Consider the following 14,382-nt stretch of genomic DNA (forward strand, 5'->3'; position numbering starts at 1 on the left):
TCCGCCGACCACTGGCGACAACATCTATGTACTGTGGAGACCTCACGCCCCACGTGTTGAGCAATTCGGCAGTACGTCCACCCGGCCTCCCGCATGCCCACTATACGCCCTCGCTCAAAGTCCGTCAACTGCACATACGGTTCACGTCCACGCTGTCGCGGCATGCTACCAGTGTTAAAGACTGCGATGGAGCTCCGTATGCCACGGCAAACTGGCTGACACTGACGGCGGCGGTGCACAAATGCTGCGCAGCTAGCGCCATTCGACAGCCAACACCGCGGTTCCTGGTGTGTCCGCTGTGCCGTGCGTGTGATCATTGCTTGTACAGCCCTCTCGCAGTGTCCGGAGCAAGTATGGTGGGTCTGACACACCGGTGTCAATGTGTTCTTTTTTCCATTTCCAGGAGTGTATTTTATAATGTTACACGAGTTTGTAACCTATTGTCATAGGGTTTAGGATCCAAGGTCTGGGTTGTAATATAAGAACAAGGTTAATTGTAATAAAGCAGTTAGTTCATTGACTACATCTTTCAGTATACAGTGTATATTTTTTGTACAAATTTACCATGAAGACCATACTCAGTTTTTCACATTTTTTGATGCGCTTCTCATTTACACTTGTTACACACTCCAGTTATTATTGCACTGTTTGCAGACGTCTTACTGTGGGACTTAACATAGTAGAAAACGTATACTCAGAACTGAAGTAGTTGATTTGGATGGCTATCACAAGCGAGAAAATATAAGAAATTAATGAAACTGATCAGTGTACACAATTCTCACATACACATACGTACAAACTGTACAACTGATACAGGAATACAAACTTATACGTACACCCGTATTATGCTATCCATGATGTCCACAGAGGTCCTTTTTCTCTTCTATCAGCGTCACACACCATTATAGGGTCTGTACTAACTTGAACAGTACCATGCTGTCATGCAGGGTCCATGGGTTCATGAGGTTGTCTCCATACCCGTACACGTCAATCCGCCCAGCACGACTTAAAACGAGGCTGGTCTGACCAGAAAACATGTTTCCAGTCATTCACAGTCCAATGTCGGTGTTGAAGGCTCCAGGCGAGTCGTAAAGCTTTGTGTCCGGCAGTCAACAAGGGTACATGAGTGGGTCTTCGGCTCCGAAATCCTAAATCGATGATGTTTCGTTGAATGTTTCTCACTCTGACACTTATTGATGGCCCAGCTTTGAAATCTGTAGCAATTTGCGGAAGGGTTGCACTTCTGTCACGTACATGATTCCCTACAGTCGTCGTTGGTCCCGATATCGCAGGATCTTTTTCCGGTCGCAGCAATGTCTGAAATTTCATGTTTTACCAGATTCTGGATAATCACGGTACATTCATGAAATGGTTGTATGGGAAAATCCCCACTTCATCGACCTTGGAGTTGCAGTATCCCATCGCTCATGCGCCAACCGTAACACCACCACGTTCATACTTACCCAAAATACACAGGGTGGTCAATTGATCGTGACCGGGTAAATATCTGACGAAATAAGCGTGAAACTAAAGAACTACAAAGAACGAAACTTGTCTAACTTGAAGGGGGAAATCAGATGGCGCTATGGTTGGCCCGCTAGATGGCGCTGCCATTGGTAAAACGGATATCAACAGCGTTTTCTTAAATAGGAACCCCCATTTTTATTACATATTTGTGTAGTACGTAAATAAATATGAATGTTTTAGTCGGACCACTTTTTTAGTTTTGTGATAGATGGCGCTGTAATAGTCACAAACATGTGGCTCACAATTTTAGACGAACAGTTGGTAACAGGTAGGTTTTTAAAATTAAAATAGAGAACGCAGGTATGTTTGAACATTTTATTTCGGTTTTTCCAATGCGATACATGTACTTTTGTGAACTCAACATTTCTGAGAACGCATGCTGTTACAGCGTGATTATTTGTAAATACCACATTAATGCAATAAATGCTCAAAATTATGTCCGTCAACCCCAATGCATTTGGCAATACGTGTAACGACATTCCTCTCAACAGCGAGTAGTTCGCCCTCCGTAATGTTCGCACTGGCATTGACAGTGCGCTATCGCATGTTGTCAGGTGTTGTCGGTGGATCACGATATCAAATATCCTTCAACGTTCCCCACAGAAAGAAGTCCGGGGACGTCAGATCCAGTGAACGTGCGGGCCATGGTACGGTGCTTCGACGACCAATCCACCTGTCATGAAATAAGCTGTTCAATACCGCTTCAACCGCACGCTAGCTATGTGCCGGACGTCCAACATGTTGGAAGTACATCGCCATTCTGTCATGCAGTGAAACATCTTGTAGTAACATCGGTAGAACATTACATAGGAAATCAGCATACATTGAACCATTTGGATTGCCATCGATAAAATGGGGTCGATAAAATGGGGCCAATTATCCTTCCTCCCATAATGCCGCACCATACATTAACCCCCCAAGGTCACCGATGTTCCACTTGTAGTAGCCATCGTGGACTTTCCGTTGCCCAATAGTGCATATTATGCCGGTTTACGTTACCGCTGTTGGTGAATGACGCTTCGTCGCTAAACAGAACGCGTGCAAAAAATCTGTCACCGTCCCGTAATTTATCTTGTGCCCAGTTGAAGTACTGTACACGACGTTCAAAGTCGTCGCCATGCAATTCCTGGTGCACAGAAATATGGTACGGGTGCAACCGATATTGGTGTAGCATTCTCAACACCGACGTTTTTGAGATTGCCGATTCTCGCGCAATTTGCCTGCTACTGATGTGCAAATTAGCAGCGACAGCAGCTAAAACACCTACTTGGGCATCATCATTTGTTGCAGGTCGTGGTTGACGTTTCACATATGCCTGAACACATCCTGTTTCCTTAAATAACGTAACTATCCGGCGAACGGTCCGGACACTTGGGTGGTGTCGTCAAGTATACCGCGCAGCATACATAGCACACGCCCTCTAGGCATTTTGATCACAATAGCCATACATCAACACGATATCGACCTTTGCCGCAATTGGCAAACGGTCCATTTTAACACGGGTAATGTATCACGAGGCAAATACCATCCGCACTGGTGGGTCATCCATGGCACCATCTGGTTTGCTCCTTCAAGCTAGACGAGTTTCGTTCTTTGTAGTTTCTTCGTTTGAGGCGTATTTCGTGAGATATTTGGCCCGGTCACAATCAGTGGACCACCCTATATATACAGGGTGTTACAAAAAGGTACGACCAAACTTTCAGGAAACATTTCTCACACACAAAGAAGGAAAATATGTTATCTGGACATGTGTCCGGAAACACTTACTTTCCATGTTAGAGCTCATTTTATTACTTCTCTTCAAATCACATTAATCATGGAATGGAAACACACAGCAACAGAACGTAGAAGCGTGACCTCAAACACTTAGTTACAGGAAATGTTCAAAATGTCCTCCGTTAGCGAGGATACATGCATCCACCCTCCGTCGCATGGAATCCCTGATGCGCTGATGCAGCCCTGGAGAATGGCGTATTGTATCACAGCCGTCCTCAACAGGAGCACGAAGAATCTCTACACTCGGTACCGGGGTTGCGAAGACAAGAGCTTTCAAATTCCCCCCTAAATGAAAGTCAATAGGGTTGAGGTCAGGAGAGCGTGGAGGCCATGGAATTGGTCCGCCTCTACCAATCCATCGGTCACCGAATCTGTTGTTGAGAAGCGTACGAACACTTCGACTGAAGTGTACCAGAGCTCCATCGTGCATGAACCACATGTTGTGTCGTACTTGTAAAGGCACATATTCTAGCAGCACAGGTGGAGTATCCCGTATGAAATCATGATAACGTGCTCCATTGAGCGTAGGTGGAAGAACATGGGGCCCAATCAAGACATCACCAACAATGCCTGCCCAAACGTTCATAGAAAACCTGTATTGATGACGTGATTGCGCGATTGCATGCGGATTCTCGTCAGCCCACACATGTTGATTGTGAAAATTTACAATTTGATCACGTTGGAATGAAGCCTCATCCGTAAAGAGAACATTTTCACTGAAATTAGGATTGACACATTGTTGGATGAACCATTCGCAAAAGTGCACCCGTAGAGGCCATTCAGCTGCTGATAGTGCCTGCACACGCTGTACATGGTACGGAAACAACTGGTTCTCCCGTAGCACTCTCCATACAGTGACGTGGTCAACTTTACCTTGTACAGCAGCAACTTCTCTGACGCTGACATTAGGGTTATCGTCAACTGCACGAAGAATTGCCTCGTTTATTGCAGGTGTCCTCGTCGTTCGATGTATTCCCCTGTCGCGAGTCATAGGCTGGAGTGTTCGGTGCTCCCTAAGACGCCGATCAATTGCTTCGAACGTCTTCCTGTCGGGATACCTTCTTTCTGGAAATCTGCCTCGATACAAAAGTATCGCGCCACGGCTATTGCCCCGTGCCAATTCATACATGAAATGGGCATCTGCCAACTCCGCATTTGTAAACATTTCACTGACTGCAAAACCACGTTCGTGATGAACACTAACCTGTTGATGCTACGTACTGATGTGCTTGATGCTAGTACTGTAGAGCAATGAGTCGCATGTCAACACAAGCGCCGAAGTCAACATTACCTTCCTTCAATTGGGCCAATTGGCGGTGAATCGAGGAAGTACAGTACATACTGACGAAACTGAAATGAGCTCTAACATGGAAATTAAGCGTTTCCAGACACATGTCCACATAACATCTTTTCTTTATTTGTGTGTGAGGCATGTTTCCTGAAAGTTTGGCCGTACCTTTTCGTAACACCCTGTATATATAGTTCCCCTTTAGGAGAGTGATTTAACTTGATTTCATAATTTCATCTCCGGACGTTCTTCTTTGCTTTTCAAAATCTCTTCATCCTCTCAGAATGCTCGTTCTTCCGTTCTTCTGTCCATTTTTTATCAGGCTGGCGTGACGTCTTTTCTCAAACTTCACACTTATGATTTTATTCCGGCACTAAGTGCCGCATTTGCTCTTTGTTATAATTTTGAAAAGTTTCGTTGCTGTTCTTGAATCTTCCATTCTGTAGACATGTGTATAAAATTTTGCTCGACGTGTTATGATTTCGTCTGTTAGTGTGTTGGTCTTGATATAGAGCTCGTTTTGTGGCCTCTTCATCCAAATGCCGTTATTATGGACTGGCCCGTAAACCTTCTTGGGAATTTTTCTTTCTAGCTTTTCTATTTGCCTAATTTTTGAATGAAAATCATGCACTATTGTTTCAGCCGCGTAGATTGCTTCTGGAAGAGTCGAAATGCTCTTCTTGTTGTAATGCGTCCATGTTAAGCTCGTAGGTCTTCTGGAGCTTGGTGATTCTTTGCTCATTGGCGATTCGGTTTAATCCTGAGGACTGTGTAGTTTCTCCGAGGTAATTCAAATGCAGACCTCTGCAATTTTACCGTGTTTCGTGATTAAAGGGGATTTATTTTCTGGCTGTCTTTCCATGTATTTGGTTTTTTATAAGATATCGGCAGTCCGGTTTTTGTGAAATATCATGTAATTTTTGCACTGAGTGAATCGTTTCTGTTCTGCTATTGGTAATAATTGCAATATCATCAGCGAAACCAAGGCACTTGACTTTAATTCGGTTCTCTTTTATGATTTCAATTCGGATGTCCATAATATGACATTCCCATTCCCTAATAATCTTGCTAGAACAATATTGAAAAGCATTGGGCATAATCCGTCCACCTGTCGGACTCCATTTTTTATTTCGAAGGGTTCTGATATTTCTCCCATGAATTTCACTTTGGATGTTCTTCCTGTACGTGTCCGTTCTGTGATTTTTCGTGTCCTTCGGTCGATCCCAAATTCTTCCATTATTGTAAACAGGGTTACACGGTCCACTGAATCGTATGCTTTCCTGAAGTCGATGAATGTAATTACTGGGTTTCTGCATTTCCTCATTTGTAATATCGTCCTTAAACACCAGATCTGTTCCACACATTGTCGTCCTTTTCTGAATCCGGTCTGGTATTCACCAATTAGTGGATCCGCTTGGGATTCTGTCCTGTTTAAAAGTGCTTAGGAAAGGGTTTTGTAAGCGACTGGGAACAGGGAAATTCCTCTGTAATTATTGATGTCTGTCTTGTCGCCCTTTATGTGTAGCAGGTGAATTAGAACGCATTTCCAGTCCTCTGGTATTTGCTCCGTCATCCATACGTCTGATATTATATAATGTAGTTTCTACATAAGTGTAGGATCATTTAGCTCCCAGAATTCGGCAGTGATCCCATCTTCTCGTGGTGCATTGTTATTTTTCAACTATTTAACTATCTCCATAATTTCCTCAAGATCCGGGGCCTGTGAATCTGGGTGTGTGGATACTGAAGAAAAGAAGATAGGTCTTTCTTGGGGTGGCTCACAGTTGGGGAGGGAATTAAAATATGGCACTAAGATTTTGCAGTTATTTTTCGTATTAATTTCCAAAGAAACATCGGGTTTTTTGAAACACAAACTTTCTCTGAAAGTCTCATAGAAATTTCTCATATTGTTTTTGATGAAATCCTGCTGCATGTCACAGAGTCTGTTGTTGTCATATCCCCGCTCTTGTTTCCTAATTATTTTTGAGGTCTGCTTTGGGTTTTTAAGAAAGTTCTCCCAGTTTTCTTCAGTCTTGTAGATGCTAAATCTTTTCCACGCCTTTATTCGGTTGTCGACTGCCAGATCGCAGGATGCGTTCCACGAGCGATGTTTCCTGGTGCGAGGGGGATTGTCCGAATTTGATGGCTTTCAGAAATTTCTCTGTTAGTTTCTTCCAGTCTGTTGACATTTCCACACACACACACACACACACAGACACATGTGGCCTGCACGAAAATCAGGTAATATCACGAAGGTAATGCAACAAGACGTTTTCGTATCTATCACTTCATACATTAGTGATACTTGGGCAGGGCAAACTGATCAGTCACTTTTCGATCAAATATTTGTAGAAGAGAGTCAAGCATTCACCTGCACAGCAAAAATTATAGCACCTAAATGTATTTAACTTTGTCAGTCCTGTGATCTTAACTTATACTGGTTGTTTGAAATTTTCACGATAAGAATTCGAGATGTTCCCCACTTTCTAAAGGCAATAGAGAGAACCATTGGAGACGGATTTAATAAAATACAGTTTTAACTCTGTATCTGCAATTTAGTGCACCTGGTTTCACAGAAATGTTCAAATACGCGTGACCCGCGTAGCAGTTGGCTACAGAAAGAACAGTCTTTTGAGCTGTGTTTACCGCTATCGCTCTTGAAATATGTGTGACTGCAAGGCAGTGGCTTTCATTAAATTTTTGTGATGCTCTAAGAGTTTCTTTTTCGGTTGCTTCTGAAACCAATCCCAAACGGGATTCTGTTCTATCTATTTTGTAATCTATTCTGTAAACAACAGAATATACTTTTGAAAAAGTTTTCTTTAATGATTTATTTATTAATGAAGTGACTACCGTGAGATGACTAATTCGGAATAATTTAGCAAGACAAATAAATTTAACTATAATATGTAAGATGGGACTGAGAAAAATATCTCCGAGAAGGATACATGGAAGGAGTAAACCTTAGCGTTTGTGTTACACTTGCTTCGTGGAAACATTTTTAAAGTTGCGGATACAAGAGGCACGCAATAATTTCAACGTGAGTTCCCTCGTAAACTATTGGATATCGCATGAAACGTTGCTAGTCATGTACTATGGACAGGTTCCTTTATTAGATACCTTACATTTCCCAAAATTCGAGATTAACAGGTTCTCCTGTCTAGTCACATACGCTATCTCCTTCAGTGAGATTCCCTTATCGAATTACTACACTCCTGAAAACACTAAAAAAAGGACCTCCAAGACTTGTCTGAGAAAAAAAAGATTTTTTCAAGCTAATGGATAATGCAATTTTCAGGAAAACAGTGGGGAACGTGAGGAGAATAGAGACAGCGAATTTTCGAATAAGTTTAACGTGTGAGGACCGTTATGAGTCGAAAAATTACATCGCCAGAACGAATTTCATACGAGCCACTGTCTTGAATCAATAATGCGTCTCTCTCCAGATGACAAATATTTCAATAGGGTTCACAGAACGTTTTTGTGTTGGTATGCGTGTAATGGATCTATATAAATTCCCTATGTATTACTATCAGTTTCCGAATACCCATTTCGCATATCCATTGTAATCTGTATGGATGTAAACAGCTGCAACTATTTGTTTGTGAGCCATCTGAAGTGTTAAAGGGCCATGGCGACAGATTTGATTCATCTGGAAATGTGTCCGATAATCCTTTGGCATGACTCCTGCAAGCAATGAGGTTACGGTATAATGAATGACCAAGCGAATGAGTCCCACACTGCGGAGTTTGTGGGATTCAGATGAAAATCTATGCATACTGTACACACTTAAGTGACACCCAAAGGCAGCCTAAGGTGTGTGACTTGCGGTCTTAATTCGTCTCACAATTGATGATTAGGAGTTCCTGGTGTTGGCAGTGCTTTACCTCCTCTTCTGCGTATGGTGCACCAAGTAAGTATTATAAGACCATGTATTTGTGTCACTGCTGAAAGTCATTGCATTGCCTATGAGACTCTGTGCATCAAGGATTCGTTTACGTTTGAAAAAATTAGGATCATGTTGCGGGCAATATATTACTTCCGAGTACATAGCTGGAACGAGAAGTTAGACTAGTAAGGAGATTTTCCAGCAGACATTCATTCCACTCACCATCCACGAATGGAAGAGAGACGACTGTTAATTGATGGTGTCAGCGAAAGTTCTATCTTTGGAACAAAATTTTAGTAATGAACTTGCGTGTAAAATTTCTTTATTTCGACGGTTGGTAATAACAAAAGAAATCTTTACTGAGGAATATATTCGAGGAGCGTCTCTGTCAGAGACCCATGACCTTGGTTGGGTGTGATCTATATCCTTACTGTATACAAGATTCACATTTTTTTTTAAAGTGTGCAACCAAATTCTTTTCATTTCCGTCTCTCTCTCTCTCTCTCTCTCTGTGTGTATGTGTGTTTGTGTGTGTGTGTGTGTGTGTGTGTGTGTGTGTTTGTGTGTGTATGTGTGTGTGCCTAAACTGGGAGAAGCTCTTGGGGACTGTATGTCGTAGTGATGCAAATGTTCATACATCTGTGGGATAAGACAAAAATTTTAGGTAACTGCGTTGTGGTAAGCTCTCCTACTGTAAAGTCGTAGGATTGCTCTAGAATACAAAGCTGCGTGTGGCATATGCTCTCTAATTTGTATTTGTTTAGTACCTACTGCATATAAGGTGTGCTGAGAAGAAATGGATTATACAGGGTGATTCAAAAAGAATACCACAACTTTAGAAATTTAAAACTCTGCAACGACAAAAGGCAGAGCTAAGCACTATCTGTCGGCGAATTAAGGGAGCTGTAAAGTTTCATTTAGTTGTACATTTGTTCGCTTGAGGCGCTGTTGACTAGGCGTCAGCGTTAGTTGATGCTAAGATGGCGACCGCTCAACAGAAAGCTTTTTGTGTTATTGAGTACGGCAGAAGTGAATCGACGACAGTTGTTCAGCGTGCATTTCGAACGCAGTATGGTGTTAAACCTCCTGATAGGTGGTGTATTAAACGTTGGTATAAACAGTTTACAGAGAATGGGTGTTTGTGCAAAGGGAAACGTCCCTTTTTCTTCGAAGGTGCTACTGTAACTGGACTACAGTATCTGCAGATGTTAGAGAATTGGCTGTTCCCTCAGCTCGAACAAGAAGCACAACAATTCATATTTCAGCAGGATGGAGCACCACCACATTGGCACTTATCTGTCCGTAACTACCTGAACGTCAACTACCCAGGCGATGGATCGGCCGCCAGGCAGCCCGTGACAGAACACTTCATCACTGGCCTCCAACAAGCCCTGATCTTACCCCCTGCGATTTTTTCTTATGGCGGTATGTTAAGGATATGGTGTTTCGGCCACCTCTCCCAGCCACCATTGATGATTTGAAACGAGAAATAACAGCAGCTATCCAAACTGTTACGCCTGATGTGCTACAGAGAGTGTGGAACGAGTTGGAGTATCGGGTTGATATTGCTCGTGTGTCTGGAGGGGGCCATATTGAACAACTTGTTTTTGAGTGAAAAAAAACCTTTTTAAATACTCTTTGTAATGATGTATAACAGAAGGTTATATTATGTTTCTTTCATTAAATACACATTTTTAAAGTTGTGGTATTCTTTTTGAATCACCCTGTACATTAAATTGCTTAAGGAACAGTCATACCTGGCTATGTGCAGTGCACTATTGCAATGACAATGGCATAGCCATCATTACTCATATAAAACATAACACAGTCGTCATAAAAACGCTTAGTATGCATGTCTTGCTACGTAAGACGGAGTCTTAACAAGGCCTTCCTCTTTGGAGGGAGTTCCTGTATTCCCTGTCATTACGGTAGTAGTAATGGTACAGTAGGTATCCAGCTGCTTTGGTCACACATTAAATGTACTTGCAATTGCGAATATGGACAACTAGCAGATGTAGAATGGAACGATGGCAATGCCGCACTGGGACTCGAACCCGGCTTTTCCGCTTATCGCGAGCACTCGTCTTACCATTTGGATATCTGTAAGTGACTCACGACCAGATTAAGACATCCATATGTCGCCAATCGTATGTCTACAACCTGTACTCATACCTCCACTATGTATATTCCCATACATGAGAGACAATTTACATGAAACTCGCTTACCTGGTGTAGTCGGCGCAGTGCCTCATCCGTTGGTCAAGCATGCACGTCCATGACATCTTTCCATCGTAAACTGGAACAACACAGGCGCTGGGATATCGTACTTTTGAATAGTGTATATTACTAAGAGTGTAGCGAATAAATACATGCACTCTTCTTTAATAAGATTTGTAGTTAAGTTTTACATATACACTCCTGGAAATTGAAATAAGAACACCGTGAATTCATTGTCCCAGGAAGGGGAAACTTTATTGACACATTCCTGGGGTCAGATACATCACATGATCACACTGACAGAACCACAGGCACATAGACACAGGCAACAGAGCATGCACAATGTCGGCACTAGTACAGTGTATATCCACCTTTCGCAGCAATGCAGGCTGCTATTCTCCCATGGAGACGATCGTAGAGATGCTGGATGTAGTCCTGTGGAACGGCTTGCCATGCCATTTCCACCTGGCGCCTCAGTTGGACCAGCGTTTGTGCTGGACGTGCAGACCGCGTGAGACGACGCTTCATCCAGTCCCAAACATGCTCTATGGGGGACAGATCCGGAGATCTTGCTGGCCAGGGTAGTTGACTTACACCTTCTAGAGCACGTTGGGTGGCACGGGATACATGCGGACGTGCATTGTCCTGTTGGAACAGCAAGTTCCCTTGCCGGTCTAGGAATGGTAGAACGATGGGTTCGATGACGGTTTGGATGTACCGTGCACTATTCAGTGTCCCCTCGACGATCACCAGTGGTGTACGGCCAGTGTAGGAGATCGCTCCCCACACCATGATGCCGGGTGTTGGCCCTGTGTGCCTCGGTCGTATGCAGTCCTGATTGTGGCGCTCACCTGCACGGCGCCAAACACGCATACGACCATCATTGGCACCAAGGCAGAAGCGACTCTCATCGCTGAAGACGACACGTCTCCATTCGTCCCTCCATTCACGCCTGTCGCGACACCACTGGAGGCGGGCTGCACGATGTTGGGTCGTGAGCGGAAGACGGCCTAACGGTGTGCGGGACCGTAGCCCAGCTTCATGGAGACGGTTGCGAATGGTCCTCGCCGATACCCCAGGAGCAACAGTGTCCCTAATTTGCTGGGAAGTGGCGGTGCGGTCCCCTACGGCACTGCGTAGGATCCTACGGTCTTGGCGTGCATCCGTGCGTCGCTGCGGTCCGGTCCCAGGTCGACGGGCTCGTGCACCTTCCGCCGACCACTGGCGACAACATCGATGTACTGTGGAGACCTCACGCCCCACGTGTTGAGCCATTCGGCGGTACGTCCACCCGGCCTCCCGCATGCCCACTATACGCCCTCGCTCAAAGTCCGTCAACTGCACATACGGTTCACGTCCACGCTGTCGCGGCATGCTACCAGTGTTAAAGACTGCGACGGAGCTCCGTATGCCACGGCAAACTGGCTGACACTGACGGCGGCGGTGCACAAAGGCTGCGCAGCTAGCGCCATTCGACGGCCAACACCGGGGTTCCTGGTGTGTCCGCTGTGCTGTGCGTGTGATCATTGCTTGTACAGCCCTCTCGCAGTGTCCGGAGCAAGTATGGTGGGTCTGACACACCGGTGTCAATGTGTTCTTTTTTCCATTTCCAGGAGTGTATATCGCTCTCCCTGAGTATTAGCGTTGTTTTAAATGTCTGTTGAACTTTGCAGGTACAACGGCTTTTGGAACATCAGGGTCTGTGTCCATACGCTCTCTCATTTCAGCACGTGCCCATTGTTAACTCTCAGCTTTCGTTTCCACCCTCACCACACTATTAAAATGACGCCACAAGTTATCTGAGACGGAATGGGTGCATATCTCAGAAGAAAATCAGCTGTAGAAGTGGCTGGGCATGCACAGTGAGGGTGACCTATCCACGGCTCTCTGCAGCAAAGCAGTAGTAGTGGTGGTAGGAGTCTGATCTTGTTCGGAGTGATGCTCACAAGGTTGGTGTTGGCATGGTGTGGATGGTGCAAAGCATCAGAGACACGTCCCGAGTTCGAGTCTCGGTCAGGCACACAGTTTTAATCTGTCACGAAGTTTCATGTTTATACTTGTTTTAAATGAAGTGTTTTGCTTTCCCATTCCTATCTCAGTGGTGGCAGTAGCACAAGCGTAGGGTATTAGTGCAATTTAGCGACGTAATTTATCTACAGAAACGCTTGTATATGGATTTCCCTTGATTCTTTGCCTTATACAAGTCCACAGTAATTCCGTGATATTAGAATCCTCTTAGGTTGCTTCATAGAGATGTCATAGTGTGTTATCTATTCCTTTTAACACACTAATGAAGCATGAGTAACGTCTTACAGTCATTTGTAATCTTGGTATCTACGAAGAATATCTTTGTTGCAGCGAGGTAATTGGGAAACATTTGAAGTTTCTTGTTTATTCAGGGGAAATCACCCAAAACTTGTTGTGGATTGGTAGTCATAGGCTCGTATTGTTAGCCAATCAACAGACTGTAATAATACTTAGAAATTGTATTTTTGTGAAAACATACACTTTTTAAATGGCAATCTTCCTACGGACATTAACAAACTGAAAGTAGAGTAAATTAGAATGTCAGTGGTGTTTGTTGTAGGATTCTAGTACTAGTCGGTTAGGAGATATCGTACTTTGAAAAGTTCCCAATACCTGTGATAGCACACATTGAAGTACGACACAAGTGCAGAGGCTCTTTATGTGAATTCTGACTGGTAACGAGACAAATGACTACTATTGGTTGTGCTCAAACTGATAACGGGCAGCGGCAATACATGTTTCCAGTCTGGCAATGGAGTTATCCAGGCAGGCTGCAATACTTCGCAGCATACCATCGGGTGTAGCAGGTATGTCCTTGCAGACAGCAACTTTCAGCTTTCCCCACAGAAAAAAGTCTACAAGCGTCAAATACGGGAATGGACTGCCCAAGGTACAAGTCTTCTGCGTCAAGTCCAATGATTTGGAAACAATTCATTAAGACATGCTCTAGTACTTCCTGCGCTATGGGCCGGACAGCCATCATGTCGGTACCACAGGTGCCTCCTAGTCTGCAGAGGAACGTCTTCTAGCATTTTAGAAGGTGGTCTGTTAGGAGGTTACGATACTTGAGCACATTCAGTGTTCCATCTACGAAAAATGGGCCTGTCAGCTGATGGTTCACAATCCCACCTCAGACGTTCACACACCATAGAATTCGAAATTCCGCCTACGAAGCCAACGGTAATTGACAACAGACTACCAGTGCACGTTTCAGTGTTTTACCTGGCCACGATCCACGATTGTAAGTGGTTGCATCACTAAACAAATAACATAATGCATGTGAAGTATCCTTTCGTGAGGCCCATAAACCGAACTTAACACGATTCATATTACCGTTCCCATGCAGCTATTGATGGTGACAGATGATACAGAGATGGAACTTTTATGAATGGAAAATGTTTAGTACACATGCCTGACTCGTGGCACTCCCACATGCAATTGTGCGGGAGCTAACGTGCATATCAACTGCAACAGCAGCAGTAATATTAATTTCTCTCTCTTCTATCATCACTTGTTTCCTTGTGTTATACCATCATTTTCTTGTAATGGCTTGAAGATGATCCAAATAGCTCTAAGCACGATGGGACTTAAAATCCGAGGTCATCAGTCCCCTAGACTTAAAACCACTTAAACCTAGCTACCCTATGGACATCACACA

Source organism: Schistocerca nitens, chromosome 8 (genome assembly GCF_023898315.1).
Source record: "Schistocerca nitens isolate TAMUIC-IGC-003100 chromosome 8, iqSchNite1.1, whole genome shotgun sequence".
In the NCBI taxonomy this organism is placed as follows: Eukaryota; Metazoa; Arthropoda; class Insecta; order Orthoptera; family Acrididae; genus Schistocerca; species Schistocerca nitens.